This window comes from Colobus angolensis, unplaced genomic scaffold, assembly GCF_000951035.1.
Source record: "Colobus angolensis palliatus isolate OR3802 unplaced genomic scaffold, Cang.pa_1.0 Scaffold6, whole genome shotgun sequence".
Taxonomy (NCBI): domain Eukaryota; kingdom Metazoa; phylum Chordata; class Mammalia; order Primates; family Cercopithecidae; genus Colobus; species Colobus angolensis.
In genome coordinates this window covers 2,301,055-2,316,829 of record NW_012119598.1, presented here as the reverse complement: position 1 = coordinate 2,316,829, position 15,775 = coordinate 2,301,055, and positions in this window count along the sequence as shown.

The following is a 15,775-nucleotide window of genomic DNA, read 5'->3' as shown; positions in this document are numbered from 1 at the left end:
GGCTCCTCTTCAGGTTCCTATTAGCCATGTGCAAAGACAGTCAAGGCAATGAAAAGTCAAGAGATAAATAATTTCTGAGATTTCCTGAGTTGATTGTTTTGATCCCAGCCCTGCTCTTCGTTGGAATTGCTAAGTCCCTCTTCCTAAAACAGAACTATCAGCACCAGTGTGTGGGGGGGCAACTTATCTGCTCCAGATGTTAGCACGAGTTAATATGAAGACTCAAGGCTGAGACCTACAAAACTTGGGTTCGAGTTAAGCTGTTTTTTGTTTGTTTTGTTTGTTTTTATCAAATTGGAGTATGACTTGGAGTTTATCACCTCACATCCTAAGTAGATTATCTGATATGAATAATTTTTCTTTGAACATGCTCTTGAGATAACATAAATATAATCCCATTGTTGGGAGAGATCTCAGATCCCAATTCCAACCCACTTGTGCTTGAACCTTCTCTAAAACAACCTGAAAAGGAATGGCCTTGGAGCTTATGCCTGAAAGCCTCCATGCCAGAGAACTTGCCCCTCACCCACCACCACCACCAAAAAACCAGCCCTGTTGCCCTGTTTGTTTGGTTTGATTTAGTTGTAAGGGAGCTTTGTAAAGAGTGAAGAGCAAGATACTAGAGTGTACACAAGCTTCAGTGTTAGGGAAACTTGATTTTATTTCTATCCTACAACTACTTGTCCCCACTTTTGTTTGCAAACTAGAAGGCTATTATAACCTTGTCTCTTACAAGTTTGATAATAATTACAAATGGGTTAAGCATTCAGTAAAACATCATTTTTCTCCTATTTGCTCTAACTGAAGACAGGATGACTTCAAGCGACCAGAGCAGTCGTATGTTTGCAATAGCTAATTTGCAATAATTCTAGGGTTTTTGAAGTTTGCCCTAGGACATTAAAGATGCTGAACATGGCCTGTGAGAAATATCAAAGCATGAGACAAGGCCATTCAATAAGAAGAGGTCAGAAATTTCTCAACTGCTGCAAAATTTTTAGCAATAAACTCATTTCTGGTAAGTCTACATCACCCACTCCTACCCTTACATACAAATGTGAATTATTACCTAATTTTTGTATCAGTGAAAGAATTTGAGGATAGCCTGAAATTATACTGTGGGTTTTGGAACTTACAAATCTTGGAGAAAACTTATCTCAGAGTCAAATGTGGCCTGATGATTACCTGATTCCCAGGTAGGCCTGTAACGTCTCATCTGAGACCCTGCTGTCAAATGCTGTCTTCATCACATGAGACCAGCCATAGACACAAAAGGGTATCAGTTATCTTAACTCCAACTCTTAAAAAGTGTTTTTAAGTTTTTGATCAAATGGATCTATTCATATGGTTTGAAAAATTAAATCAAATAGAGAGATTAAAATTAAAAATAAACTTTCCTGCCCCATGCCTAACAGTCTCTAGTTTTTCTTACAGGGTAACTGTGTTAGGCTGTTTTTGTGTTGAATCTGAGGCTGGATAATTTGTAAAGAAAAGAGGTATAATTGACTCCCAGTTCTGCAGGCTGTACAAGAAGTGTGGTGCTGGCATCTGCTTAGCTTCTGGTGAGGCCTCCATGGCAGAAGGCGAAGCAGAAGCAGGAATGTCACACAGTGACAGTGGGAGCAAAAGAGAGAAGGGATTTGGGAGGTACCACTCCCTTTTAAACAACCACATCTCATGTGAACATATTACCATTCATTACCATGGGTAGAGCACCAAGCCATTCATAAGGGATCTGCCATCGTGATCCAAACACCTCCCACCAGGCCTCACCGCCAATGCTGGGGATTACATTTCAACATGAGATTTGGAAGGGACAAATATCCAAACTATAGCAGTAACACTACTTAACTCTTAAAACTATTTCTAAACTGGGCATGGTGGCTCACACCGGTAATCCCAGCACTTTGGGAGGCCAAGGAGGGAAGATCATTTGAGGTCAGGAGTTCGAGACCAGCCTGGCCAACATGGTGAAACCCCATTTCTGCTAAAAATATGAAAATTAGTTGGGCGTGGTGGTGCACGCCTGTAATCCCAGCTACTTGGGAGGCTTAGGTGAGAGAATTGCTTGAGCCCAGTAGGGGACAGAGGTTGCAGGGAGCTGAGATCACGCCACTGCACTCCAGCCTGGTTGATAGAGCAAGACTCTGTCCCCCTCCCCACCCCACACACACAAAAACTATTTCTAAACTTACATTTCTGATTATCATCCACTTTTAAATAATCTGTTATTGCACTATATTCCTTGATAGATGAATCTGAAATAACATTTACTGACTCGCTATTCCGACAAAAGATTTAACTCTTATATCATCCCAAGCCTTCTCTTAATAATCCTGTCAGTATGATTCTTTACCTGCTTTTTTTTTTCTATTAACTACTTTTGTAACTTTAAATAAATGTTCACCATTATATTTCTTTTCACAGCAACTATAGGAAATATCTCTTGTCGAGATAAAGGTTGTTCTCTAGTTTACTAATGTTTCAAAGATCACCTGATCTTATTTGCAGAGATAATATTTTCTTAAATCTCAACCTTGTAAATTGTCAAGGTTGATAATACTTGCATTCCTTTCCAAGGCCATACCTGTCTTCTGCGCTTTATCTGTGGTTTATTATGAAAACAGGAAGTAAATCATGTTTTGTTTGTTATTCCTTTTCCGAGTACTATTTGCTGTAGAACCAAGTCGTTGCTTAGGATTGATTTCACTGGTTTTGTGTAGCTTTTTGGATTTGTCTGGAGTTTCTAGTTGTCTTATTTTTTCATATGGTCTTTAATACATTTTTAGGTAGTTCGACCTTCCTAGGGATCAGTTGAAATCTATGAACACCATTTTTTGCTAAATGCCTCCCTGTTAGAGCCTCTGTTTTCTTCCTTCTGTCTGGACTGCTGCTTCCAGGCCTGCTGCAAAGCTGCATCCTGATATTCCTGCTTCTCTTGGTCACCCTGGATCCACCTTTCTTTGGATCCCATGTCTTCCACACTCTTAGCCTCCTCATTTTGCTTAAGAAAATCCTCCAGTAACATCCTAAGAAAGTTTGAGAAGTAACTTCTTAGTTTCTGTAAATGTCTCTATTTTTTATTCTCTACTCATCCAGATTGTTTGACTTGGTATTTTCTTAACAATCCTGGAAAATAATTTTCCCTCGGACCTTTGAAATCACTTCTCCATTTCCTTTCAGCATTTAGTATTGTGGATGTGAATGTAATACTTGTCTGAGTCTCATTTCTTTGGATGTGACCTGGTTTTGTTTTCTGGGAGCTTTGAGAATCTCTCATTGACTTTGGCATTCTAAAGGTTCACAGCAATTTGTCTGGGTGTAGGCTTTTCCGCAGTTCCTTATGTGCTTCCCTCCTCACTGAATCCTTTCCATCTTTAGGCAGTACACTGTGGCTCTTAAGATTTCTCTTTTAATACTTTTCTATAATGTCCTTCTGTCTATTTTCTCTGAATCTTCCCTTAGTCAAACACTTACCTCCAGTTTCAGTCTTCCGTATCCCTCATCTTTTCATTTATCTTTCTCTCTACTTGTCTTTTTTCTGTAGCTAGTAAAATTTTCCTCAAAATTACATTGCAACCATATCACTGAATTATAGATTCCTAATAATTTCCCAACACTAATTCTTATTCTCTAACTTACTAATGTTTCGAGGATCATCTGATCTTATTTGCAGAGTTAATATTTTTCTAAATCTTTCTGAAGGCCATTAGTTATTTTAAATTTTTTTCTATATCCTGAGTTACTTTTTGTTAAGGTCTTTTTCCTATGGGTTTTGCTTTTTTTTTTCCTGGAATATTACAAACCTGCCTCACGCTGATTGGTTAATTCTGTGTGTGCAGATAAAAAAGTCCATCATCAGGCTTCACTTCAGAGTCATTTAGCAGGTAGCTGGGGGGTTCCTAAGTGCCAGGATGCACAAGTCTTCATGAAGCGGCACCACAATCAGATTGGCTTCCTTGATTGTTGCGAGATAGGTTATTCAATTTCTTCCAGTGAATCCTTTCTTTTTCTAGTTTTTAGTTTGGCCTAGGGAAGGCATAATACTGGAATGTCTAATATGCTGCACATGGAATAGGGTAGCAGTGATGGGAAACAGAGTGAAGGAAATTGGGCTCTAAACTAGATGGAGCTAATGAGATCAGCTGAAAAGGGAGCAGCTCGCCGTTACAGAACTGTAGAGCAGCGATTCTCGAAGTGAGGTTCCCAGATCAGCAGCATCATTGTCACCTGGGTACTTGCTAGAAATGCTGACTCTCAGGTCCTATCCCAGTTCCACTGAATCAGAAACTCTGAGGATGAACCTCCAGTAACCTGTGTTTTACTACACCATTCAGGGGACTTTGATGTCGAGTAAAAGTTGAGACTCATGCTGGGCATGGTGGCTCATGCTTGTAATCTTCACGAAGTTGCTGAACTCTCTTTTCTACTAATGATCCACCACCCCAACCCTATGTTAGAGATGGTGCTTTGTTTTGTTTAGGTTTTCCTTATTAATTCTTTATTATCATTTTAATAACTTTTAGAGAAAAAGAAATATAGGCATGTGATCTGACTGCCTTGTTGAGCCAAAGTCAAACTCACATTTCAATGCATCAATACGTCCCCAGCACCAACATATCTTTCCTCCAGACCTTACATCCATATATGTCCATAACTCTTATGTAAATTTTTAAAAGTAAAATTTAAAAACATTTGATTCTAGTTGTAAAAATTTTAGATATCTGACAGCACAGAAAAGGAGGTGTTTGGGGAATTGAAGCCACTTTAAGTAACTCAAAAATAAAATGCTGTATAGGTGGGTTGGTTGTTTACCAAACCCAGTTTCTTTTCTTTTGGGACACCCAGAAAGTCTGCCTTGGTTACTAGTTCTTGATGATGGGCTGTGAGTGGAAATAACATATGTCATCTTTACGCCAATGTGGTTAAGAAGTAGAAGCACCTTCTTTACCCTTTCCCCCATCGGCCAGCTTAATGCATAGTCCTCTGAAGCACCGGAGAAGAGGCAAAGACATAGATGAAAGGAAATTGGGTCCTTGAATGACTGACCTCAAGGAAGGGCATAGATCACGAATGATTTCATTGGACTACTCTGTGCTAAGCCACCAAAATCTTAGACTCCACATTACATGAAGTTGCTTTAGCCTAACTAATAAATTGATAAAAGAAGGTCCTTCTTGAGTCTATAAACATGTTTGGGATAAAAATTAACTTACACTGAGGTATAGTCTATGTGGACTTCTGTGTTATGAAAGTCTCAGATCCATATAGAATTTCACTACCTCAATGCATTAAAGCATTTGTAGCTGGCATATTGCTTAAAATTTGGTCTTACAAATCTACAAAAAAAGTTCTTGTTTCATTTGTAATTTAATAAATAAAACCCGACACTTAATTATAATGAATTGAATGAGACTGTCAATAGAAAAGTGCTTTCGAAAAATAAAAATACCATTTAAGTGCCACATAATAATTAACTTTTCTTAGAAGCAAAGGTGAATTCTTGACAATTTAAAATTTTTCTTTGTATCGATTTGTTAATGAAACTTGCAAATTTCAGATTCTTCCCTGGCAAGTATCTGATTCAAGGTTGCTGGAGATTTTTAATTAGATTCTTCAGCTCAATTTATAAGTTACTGCCACTGCATTGCTAAAAGATTCTTAATTATTGTATTATTCAACTTTTAAAACACTAAAAGTTTTAATTAAACATCATCAATGCTTTTAGCCTTTGGAAACTCTGAGGATCTAACTGCAGTATGTCATAAGTCTTCAAACAAGATTGAAAACCCTGCAGGCCAAATGAAGCTAATCAGGCTTATTCCCATTTTGGTAATTGAACCACTGGCTTCATTCCACCTACATACACTGGCCTCTCAAAAGTGTGAGTTGTTATTCTCTAGCACTAAGCTTTAATATTAAGATCCTGTCTACAAAGAGCTAGAAAGAAAGATAATTTAAAAGCACTTCAGTTCTTCCAGAGGTGACATTCAATAGGGCATTTAAAAAATATTATATTTCTACATTTCAGCTAACAAACACATATTAAACACATATGATATATCCCATTATTATTAGTTATAGTATTATATTCAAAACTAATTAACAACAATAGTCAACAAAAGACACTCAAATGACACAACCAAGTTCTTTTAGAATCCAGAGGAGGCAAAGATCACTTCCACTTCCAGCTTTCTCAAGACCTGTCTTGGAGAAATGAAATTTCAGCTGAACCTTAAAGCTGAAGGAGGTTGCCACAGGAAAAGAGTAGAACTTTTAACTTGCCTTGTTTGCAGAAAAGTCAGTTCTCAGTCCTAGGTTTACAAGACAAGTTTACTATCTTCTGTGCAACAAAGCCTAAAATATTCATGCTTCTCCTCTCTACCAGGAGGATTTTCAAAGATTCCATAAAAGCTCATCAGTCCAGATTGGGTCCACTTGTAATTATTTTGACAGGAGCTAGACTGGCATTTACTTTAGTGCTGTGTAGAAAGCATATAAAAATGGAGTGAGCAAAGAAATATTGTCAACAGAAACAGAAGGAGGGAAAACCTTAATTTTAAAAACTGAGAAATATAAGAGCTTTAAATTTTATCCACAAAATAATACAATAAGTGGACTAGGACAAATTGTCAGTATTACAGAATTCAACCAGTACTAGAAGAACCTCCATTTGGCAACCTTGTTAGCTTAGCTGATGTTGCTGTCAACAACTAAAATGATGTAAGACTGCTTATTAGCAAGGTCTGGCCTTCTGTATGTCTGGACCGAATTAGTTGGTCACTAACTATTCCCTACTTGAATTTAAACAATATTTATTGAATGTCTGTTCTCTGCCACTGTGCTTGTCACTGAGATGAGATTTAATAGGTGTGGTTCTTCACCTCAAAAACCTTGAACTAAATGGAGAAATTAAAAAGTGACACAAAAATAATACACAGCAATAAGCAACAAATGACACACAAATGATGCAACCAATTCTGTTAGAATGCAGAGGAGGCAATGATCATTTCCAATTTCAGTTTTCTCAAGATCTTTCTTGGAGGAATGACATGTCAGCTGAACTCAAAGACCAATAGGATTTCAACAGGCAGCAAGGAACAGGAAGTATTAATATTTCAGAGGACAAAAAGACGACCATAGAAAGACAAGAAAGGCCAAAGCAGTTTGAGAGTGATTGAGAGGTCAATGTGAATTGAGTGTCAGATTCATGAGTAGGAGACTGGGGAAGAAGGATAGAAAAGGAACACGAAGTGCTCTACATTTCAAGCAAATCTGGAAAGATTACAAGCAAGAGAAATAGCATATTCAGAAACATTAGAAAACCTGCCACTAATTAGCTACTTAACTTTTCTAGATTTTAATTTTTTCATCAATACAACGAATTGAATAGATTTCCCCTACCTAAGGGTCATAAATGTTATGAAAACTAAAATGTGATAACAAAAGTGAAATTGCCTTGAAAGTTACATACACTATATTGGAAAACCAATTGATTCCTTGAGTCACAATCTACGATACTGAACATTCACTCAGAGCCATTCTATGTAGCCGCCTCAGAGAGATCACTCTTCACACTCTACTTCCAGCAATGCATGTGAACCCACTGCCCAGGACCCTTTTTACCATCACAAAGTAGCTCTCATCATGTGTCTTTGCACTGAATCTCTTTCACATAGTTTCCTTCTGAAAATCGTTCAGAAATTTGTTCATCTCCATCAGTTAGCTGTAGAACCGCATTTCCAAGTTTATCTAGTCACCGAGATCACATGGAAAGCTGGATGATATCATGGGCAATGCACAGCCTTCAGAATTAGGCAGAATGATTTATGATCTCTGATTCACCCGCACTCACTAGCTATGCGTCATTGAACAACTTCCTTAACCTCTCTGAGGACTTCTGTGTGAAATGGGAAAATATGGTTTTTTACAAGCTGTCAAATGTAACACCTAATAAGTTTTAAATGTTTCATTCCTTCTGTCTTCCCTACTATATAATTAAAAATTCAGTTCTACTTTGCAACTTTAAAGCACTATTATTAATGTTAATTTATAAGCCCTTGACTGCTGCAAACAATGTTCTCAACTGCCGTGTTGATGAAGAAGGAGGAGGAAGAGAAGAGGAGAAAAGTGAAGGGAAGGAGAAGAAGAGGGAGAAAGAGAAGAGTGAGGAGAATACGAAAAGAGCTAACAGCAAAGCACATCACTAAAGTAACTTGGAACGGGACTCCATTCAGAATCTTAATCCTGCGTGTGTGGGTATTTACATATATATACATTTTTTACTTATTTCTGTATATACATTTACATTATATTGTGTTATATGTGTGTATATATGTATATACATATATACATATATGGCATGGTCTCACCTCACTGCAACCTCCACCTCCAATTAAGCAATTCTCCTGCCTCAGCCTCCCAGGTAGCTGGGATTACAGGCGTATGCCACCACGTCCGGCTAAATTTGTATTTTTAGTAGAGACAGGGTGTCACCATGTTGGCCAGGCTGGTCTTGAACTCATAGCCTCAAGTGATCCACTCGCCTTGGTCTCCAAAAAGGCTGGGATTACAGGCATTAGCCACTGCGCCCAGCCTTAGTCCTGTGTATTTTTATATGATCTCAGGGCTATGTATTCCTCCTAGTATCCAATCCAAACTAAATTAAATATAAACCTCAAAACTGACAGCTGTTGCTAAAATTATTATATCCCATTTCACTTTTATCTCAGTAACCACTCCTAAGCTGGATGAAATGAATGCATCTGAAGTTTAAACAGGTGTCTATGCTAAATTTTGCACTCAATTTATAAAGAGATTAAGCATGAATTTCAACGGGGTTCCATGGACTTTTGCCCTTTCTTCATTGTTTTAGAACTGAGGTTAACTTATTCATGAATAATGAGATAATGTCAGAGGAAACATTTTGCCTTTCAGATGATTAAGGTAAATTATCTGGTTCATCCTGGAAAAAAAGATATCACTTTGGCAAATATAAAAATTAAAAAGTTTTACACAGTTAAGTATCATCTTGTGTCTTTGTCAATAGCACTAGTTACATTTTTCCACCAACCAAGTTTTAACCAAATATTATAATTTTTAAATGAAATTTTATCACTATATTTATGTATCAAATAATAGTTCATGTTATTATCAAATAACTTATTTATTATGTATAGTATTTACAATGAGTACTGACTTCAGCTGTAATCAAAATATAAATTTAACCAGTCTATGGGGGTCTTATTATACTTTAATGATGAAAACATAGGGTTCAAATCCCAGCCTGTTACACCCAGTATTTCACCAATTTTATTCTCTAATACATTGCTGTGTAAAATTGTAAGTGGAGATCCTTTCCTCTCTTTTAAAATGAAAATGAACTATTGAAGATCACTATGATATTTTTGAAGAACTAGGGTCTTTATCACTGGGGAGCATTTAAATGTTCCTTAAACCAATCTTGTTACAGCTGGACCCCTTGACCAGAGTCTGTCTCTGAGGTGTTGCTCTAACTTTCAACAGCCTCCTCCTGTTGCACCAGACAACCTTCTTCCAACATCACTGTGTTTTCCAAGGTCATAACAATTGAATCATAAGCAACACCATAAATGTACAACGTAGTCACCATTATGCTGAGACAATCCCAGAGCAGTCCCTTTTCTGAACTCACACTCCTCCTAGTGTCTCATCAAACCGTTCAAATCCTTCCTACAAGGACTTCCTTTCTTCCATTCTTCTGCATCTCAGCTCTGTATCACCTACACAGAATGGCACTAAGATCGTTGTGACCATAACTCCACAAGAACAGGAAAGGAATACAGGTTTGGAGACACAAAACTAAACAGAGGAGAAAAATATCCCAGTTGTAAGTATAACCTACAAAACTGCAATTTGGCTAAAAGAAATAGTCATTCTGTATCTTCAGAGGAAGACAGCCAACAGGAAGGAAGGAAGGAAGGAAGGAAGGAAGGAAGGAAGGAAGGAAGGAAGGAAGGAAGGAAGGAAGGAAGGAAGGAAGGAAAGAAATTTTTTTAAATGCCATTTCAACCAAAACAACTAAAGGAAAGCTGTGGAGAATAGCAAACAAGCAACACAAATCCTGCAGAGCACAGAAATCCGGGATGGCCACCTAGGAAAGAAGGAAAAACATCTTGCACCCAACACCCCATCCCCCAGTCAAGATCAGCTTGGAATCAGGAATGACTCCTTCCTGCAGGGAACAGGTAAGCAAGAGGATGTCAGCAGCCCCAGCCACAACTGCAGACACTTGCAGTCATCACTATCAGAGACTTGTGCAGTCCTCAGGGACTGTGAGCCCAGCTGAAGGAGCTGCCCAGAGTCCAGACACTGAATTACTCCCAAAGAAGGAGCCAGTGCTGTGCCCACTCCCCACTCCCCTGGCCTGTACTGCTGCTGTGCTGCACCATCTTAGAACCAGAGCTACTTCTAGAGTGGGTTCTGCTCCAGGAATGAGGATCCATGCATCCCTCCATCCCTGAGGCTTTGTGGCCCCTGCAAAATGCCCACCTGGTAGCATGCCATCCCTGGGCCGAGCTTCTGCTATACCTTACCCCATAGGGCCAAGGCACTGCAGAGTTGCTCCATATACCCCCAATCCAGTCATTGGTTCCCCCTCTTCTGTACATCTTCTGTACACCCAAGCTAAAGTGGTGCCCTATCCCCAGGAACCGCAATCCTCCTGCACACTAGAACAGTCTACCCCCAGCACCACAACTGAGGCAGTGTCCAATCCCTAAGGGACCTCAGGCTCCTGCACGCCAAAGCAGTTGACTCCCACACACAGGACACAAATGTGGCAGCATCACACCCCCAAGGGCTCTGAGCCTCTGCCACACCCAAACAAACAGTTGCACCCCTCAGTGCCACAGCTGACATAGTGCCCCAGGTCCTACGAGACAGAGATTCTGCCAACCCATGTAGCTTTACATTTTGAGCCAAGCAGATGCAGCACCTCATATCCCAGGGAATCAGAACCTAGGCTGAACTGTGCCATCTTCACTCTCCAGGCTGAACAGCCATAGTGCTCTTCCTACCTGGAACTGGACTGCATCCCCCACAACAGTCCGAGCTGCTGAGGTGCCCCACCAATGAATAGAGTCACTGTTGCACTGTTCCTCTCTCCCTGCAGCCCAAGCAACAGGGACATTTTGCCATTCTTTGATCCTTACTATTGCTGCGTCTGGCCTCACAGAAGCCTGGGCTATGACTGTGCCCCACCATCCCAGAGTCACTACTGCATGCTACCTCATCCCCTGGAGCCAGAGCTCCCACTGTGTCCTGTTGATTAGTTCTGAGTTCCAAATTGCAGCAGTGCCCTGCTTCCCAGGACCCAAGCCTCTGAAGTGCCTTTTCTTCTCCTGAGCCATACCAGTGCTGCACCTTGCCCCTCAGAGTCAGAATCACAGCTACTTTCCAGACCCTTGCACTGCAGCTGCTGGAATATGTCCCTGAGCAACAGATCTTAGCTTAGTAGATCTGCACCCACCCATGCCTTGGAAAGTGAACCCTTCACTTCAAATCCCAGATGCTACCATAGTTTCAAAAGACCCTGAGCCCAGGAATCCAGCTCCACAGCTGTTCCAAGCATCTGTGCCCTGGATCCCAGTATCACTGTGGCCAGTGAGACCCAGGACCAAGAGAGATCCCCTCAGCTAAGACTCCCCTTCAGCTAAGATGCCCTGTTCTAGGAAAGACAAGAACAGGAGGATCTCTAAAACTTTTACCCTAATAGCCTGTGCACCACCATCACTGCCACAGACTCCTGAAGACTAGACCACTGAGGTGATTGCAACAGCAGATGCACAGACATTAATACAGGAATGCAAGAAACATGAAAAAGCAAGGCAATATAACATCACCAAAGAAACACAATCATTCTCCAGTAATTGATCCCAAAGATAGAAATTAATGAATTACCTGAAAGGGAATTCAAAATAATGACCTTAAGAAACTCAGTGAGATACGAGAATAAAAATGGATAATTCAATAAAATCAGGAAAATCATTCAATATCTGAATGAAACATTCAATAGAGATAGATATTTTTAAAAGAACCCAACAGAAATAGCTTCAGCAGCAGACTAGATCAAGCAGAAGAAAGAATCTGTGAATGTGAAGACAGACAGTAATTTTGAAATGATTTAGTCAGAGGGAAAAAAATAATAAAAAGAGCAAAGACAGACCGTGGGACTTATTAGCTGCCACTAAGTGAACAGTCACTTTATAGGATTTAAAGAAGGCAAAAAGACAGAGAAAGGAACAGAAAGCATATTTAATGAAATAATTGCTGAAACTTCCCAGAAACTGGGAGAGAGATGGACATGCAGATTTATGAAATCCAACATTTCCCAAATAGATGGAACCCAAAGAGGTCCTTTCCAAGGCATGTTATAATAAAACTGTCAAAAATCAAAAACAAGGTGAGAATTTCTAAAGCTGCAAGAGAAAAATGTCAAATCACATATAAATGAATCCACATTAGGCTATCAGATTTCCCAGCACAAACCTTGCAGGCCAGGAGAGAATGGAATGATTTATTCAAAGTGCTGAAAGGAAAAAAGCTGCCAGAGAAGAATGTTATACCCAGCAAATCTATCCTTTGGAAATGAAGCAGAAATAAAGTCTTTCTCAGGCAAGAAAAAGCTGAAGAAATTTATCTTCACTAGTCCCACACTACAAGAAATGCATAAGCAAATTCTTCAAGAAGAAATGAAAGGATGATTCAAACTATCATAAATACATGTGAAAGCATAAAACTCACCAGTAGAGGTGAATACATAGTCAAACCCAGAATACTCCAATACTGTACTAAGGATGTATAAACCATCCATATCCCTAGTATGACAGCTAAAAGTCAAAATGGTTAAAATAACTAAAGCTATGATAAATGTTAAGGAATATAAAATATAAAAAGATGTAAATTGTGCCATCAATAACAAGTAGTTGTTGAGAGGGTAAAAATCCCGATGCAGTAGAACTGAAGTGGTTATCAGCTTAAAATAGATTATGAATAAAAGAAATTTTATGTAAGCCTCATGGTAACCACAAAACAAAACAAAAACCACAGAAGATATACAAATAATAAAGAGAAAGCAATCAGAGCTTACCACTACAGAAAATTATCAGATCACAAAGATACATTGCTACAATTTATACCTTAAACTGTCAATCATATTTTTACACTGTAAAAACTATAAAAATGTATCTACATTGTCTAACTTGTTCAGCATGTGCAGTAATCTTCATTTCTTTGTATAGATATGAGTTGCCATCTGTTTTAACATTCTATCATTCTGAAGAACTTCTTGTAACATTTTTGGTGCCAATCTGCTGGCACTAATTTCTCTCCTTTTTTTAAAACAAAACAAGAGTATTTTTCCTTACTATACAACTTTAAGTTCACAGCTTTTCTTTTGGCACTTTCAAGTTCCTTGTCTTTATGGCATGCATTGTTTCTGACAAGAAATCTATCTTAACTGTTATTTCTGTTAACATAATATAGCATAATATAATATAAAGAGGTTTCTCTGTTTTGAGATTTTTGCTTTATTATTGGTTTTCATCAGTTTGATCATAATGTGCCTTGTTGTGGTTGTCTTTGGGGTTATCCTACTTAGGATACAGTAAAATTTATCTATCGGTAGCTGATATTTTGTATCACATTTGGAAAAATGTTGGCCACTCCTTCTTTCAATATTTTTTCTGCCCCTACCCTTGCCCCAGTTGTTCTCCTTCTGAGATTATAACGACATGGATAGACTGTTGTTGCTCATAGGTCAATAAATCTCTTTAAATTTTTTTTCAGCCTTTCATTATCTCTATGTTTCAGTTAGGGTAATTTTATTATACTGCCTTCAAATTCTCTGTTTTTTTTTTTTTTTTCTGTTTCAGCGTCGCATCTGCTGATAAGACTTTCTAGTAAAGTACTAATTTCAGATATTACCTTTCTCAACACAAAAACCATTTTTATATCCTTCTGTCCTCTCCTTATTATATTTATGTTTTCCTAGACATCCTTGAATATATTTTTACAGCTGCTTTAAAGTCCCTTTTCTGCTGATTCTATCATGTCTTGATAGAGTTTTATTGTGGTTATTGGACGTAATTATTGCTTCTTTGCATATCAAGTATACTTTTCTGGATGCAGAATAAATGTTACTCAATTGAGTATCTGGATTTTAACTGCTTTTAAAATGTCAGTTTTTTTGTTTTGGTACCCCATTAAGGTACGTGTGGGCCTCCTCAACCCTTCTGAAACTTATTTTTAAGGTTTGTTAGGGTATGTCTACAGCACCCCTTACTCTGATGAGTTCAGAATTACTATTAAGGCATGATCCTTCTGAGCCATCCACAGAATACTTTGTTCCATGAGGTATCTCTACTATGGCTCATAAAAACTTAAACATACCTCACTCCATTGTGAGCTCATGGACTCTCAATCTTCTACACATATACCTTAGTGTCCAGCCAAGATCTCAATAGGATCTCTGTAGATTTCTGAAGATCTTTGTCTAGCTCCCACCTCTCCAGTATTCTTTCCCACATATTCCAGATGCTTCAGGCTCCCCAAACTCCCATCTCTGCCTTTTCAGCTTCAGAGTATCTCCTTTCTCTGCTTGGATCCCTCTTTCCCACACTACAGTTAGAAAGTGCTTTTAAGCAGAAAACCAGGGTAATTTTCTTGCTCATCTTGTTTTTAACCCTTATCTCAAGGATCTCAGTTCTGTGCTGTTTTCCAATGTCTGCAAACATTCGTTTTTTCTTTATGCTTAGTTTCCTAGTTGTTTATGGCAGGAGGGGGAAACTGATAGCAGCTACTCCATCGGGCTAGAAGTGAAAGTTGAACTTTGTACTATCCCATAATCATGTTTCCTAAAATTTGCATAAAATTAAATTTGACTCACCTCTAATTTCACTACTTTGAGCTATCCACTATCATTATCATACATAGTGTTTTTTCTATAAATATGTATAATTCTTACGCTGTTAAACCTAGACCATCAAAACTATAACTACCTTTGTTAAAAAAAAAAAAACTCCCCATTTTCTCATTCTACTCTTTATATTCATGTTTACTAATGCTTTTATCTTATTAAATCATACAAATACATGCCCCAAGAATTATGAAATATATGGACCTTCTTGGCCTCCACTGTAATTTCAAGGAGAGCACATTGCTCAAGTTTAAGAATAGATTAAGACTATTTTTCTGGCAGTGATGTTTCAAATGGATAGAGTCCTCCATGTTCTCAGCCATTTCCATTTTTCACTCTCTCTCCTTACTTTGAAGCCACGTTGGTCCAAGCACAGCTTCTTCTGAAATGGCAGAAGATCCACTCATATGTTTTTCTAATTCTGTTTCTCACAAGTAGAACCCATGCATGGAAAAGTTACACAATACTCTGAACAGCTGAAGGTGGTAGCCTCAGTTAGGTAGTAGGTCTGGAGATAGTTATTGGGAAGAACATATTTATATTTTTTCTTTCTCTTTTTTTTCCCTCTCTCTCTCCATCTTTCTCTCCTCTAGCTTATTCAAGCTTATTTGGTAAAACAGAGTGTTTCTGCATCCCAGACCACCTGACGTATAGAGTCAGAACCCAGCTAAAGTATAACCTTGCCTCACACTGCCGGTTTTCTTTTCCTGCATGTGAGAATGTAATTTCCCTCTGGTATTCTTGGAGAAGAGATGTAACGAAGCCACGTAGAACTGACTCATTCCTGAGTCCCATATTTTAATAGCAAAGTAATAGCTTCCC